Source organism: Uloborus diversus, chromosome 8, assembly GCF_026930045.1.
Source record: "Uloborus diversus isolate 005 chromosome 8, Udiv.v.3.1, whole genome shotgun sequence".
Taxonomy (NCBI): Eukaryota; Metazoa; Arthropoda; class Arachnida; order Araneae; family Uloboridae; genus Uloborus; species Uloborus diversus.
In genome coordinates this window covers 23,449,179-23,451,256 of record NC_072738.1, presented here as the reverse complement: position 1 = coordinate 23,451,256, position 2,078 = coordinate 23,449,179, and positions in this window count along the sequence as shown.

Sequence of the window (2,078 nt, the reverse complement as noted above, 5' to 3'; positions counted from 1 at the left end):
ATAAAAATATGTGTACATATTTTTGTATTTAAAAATGACTATTGTTATCTTTTTAGGGCTTTCTAACCCCTGATGTAACAAGGAAGGAGGTTAAAAGTATAGTAACATAAAAACATTAAGTGTCTGCACACACAACTCAAAACTATCTGCAGTCTGTAGGTTTTTAAAACAATGTAAAATGTTTAGATATGCAATGCTTATCTTGCTTTTAATCATACATTCATGAAAGCAGTGGCGCCGACTCCATGGGGCTTGAGGGGGCCCGAGCCCCCTCAATAATTTAAGAACATTATTTGTCATATTGTGGTTTCTAAAATCACAAAATTATGTTGGTATTTTTTACTTTCCTTGTTTGAAGATAGTTACATTGTAAAATACATTCAGTAATGAATTAAAACAAATAACTATTGCTGTAGTAAGCAGGTTAATTGAAAACGAGTGGTGTGAATAAGGATAGTGTTACGGTGCTGAGAGCACTCATAGAATTTGTCCCAGTGCGCAAACCTTCGGATGAAGTCTGTCGTCTGCGGCTATCTCATCTAAATAAGTGTTGCTGATCTGGAAAAAATATATCAGGGTTTGATTTGTACATTTAATGGAAGGCGTGATAGTTGTCTTCAATTATTAGAGTTAATGAAGTTATCTGTTTATTAACCTTTTTAACTCTATTAAAGCATTAATTTTGAGACATTATTTTTATTTAATGAACTCTGGGCCTTATTCAAAGCAAGCTTAAATTAGTTATTTCACTTTTAGTAATCAAAGTGCGACATCAATCTTTTATGCTTTATTCTTTTAATGATAGTTTAGATTTATTTAAATATCATTTCAATCTTTTCAGAGCTATATATTCACTGCTAATAGACTAAAAGTATAATTATTACTGTAAATTAAATTAGCTTTTCAAAAAAATACCATTTTTTCTTTTTTTTTTTCAAAGCCAAAAAATGTGTCGTCTTGTCGATTTTCTCAGAGTGTCGATTTACCGAGAGTCGAGTTTTTGGGGTTCTAATGTTGATCATGTGACTCTAAAATGCTTTAAAAACTTTAAAACTCACTATTTTTTATCTCAAATTTAGAAAATTTCAACTGGCAAGGCCCCCGTTATGGTACCCTCTCCCCAATAGTTGTTTTGAATCGGTGCCACTGGGAGTGCCTTTCCATGCAACTCAAGTGCACTACCTTGTATAGTGCCGTAGCCTAGCTATGGTACTGCACGTCTCCCTACAAAATGGAACTGTAAAATGAAGCAGAAAATTTGTGTACCAATTTTTAGATTGTTTTACTTTGAAAACGCCCTGTCACATATGTTTGTTTGGTATAAATTATACACACTAGAAAATATGTAACTTGGCATTTTCAAGGCACAAAAATTTGAATTTTTTCGGGGGGGGGGGGGGGCTCTGTGCTTTAACATACTCAATAAACCCCAGTGACATCCGGCCCCCCCCAATAATTTTTTCAAGTCGGCTCCCCTACATGAAAGCAAGTTGTGAAATTTTTCATTAATTTATCTACCACAGCGGTTCCCAACCCATGGGCTGCGGCCCACAACTGGGCCGCGAACAGCATGTGACTAGGCTGGGGCCACTAGTCGAGAATCAGAACCAAGATAAATCTTGGGATCTTAATTTTCCGTTTTTTTTTTCTTCAAAAGTTTACTTATAGGTGTATTGTCACTCAAAAGCTCTCCCTGGCTCTTAGCCAATAAAGAACTTTTAATATTTTTCATATTTCTTTGAAACTTTCCCCTGTTATTTGAAGATGAAATGTAATGAAACAGAAACTTCTTTAAAGAAAATTGCGGGAAAACTAGCATTAGCTTCAAGCTTTAAGTTAAAAATGCTCCTCCTTTGTTGAACTCGCATGACTAAGCAGTGAATTGAGACAATTGAGGGGCTTTTCGACAGCCTACCTATTTGAATGAGATTTTTCATTGCAGTTTTTTTTTCAAAAAAAAAAAAAAAATGTAGAAATGCATCGAATGTTGCGAGTTATTTGAGACTAAAACTATCTAGTTTCAATCCAAAAATTGTTCTTGTACGGTTTGTCTATATCTGGTGCAGCATGAAGGGAGA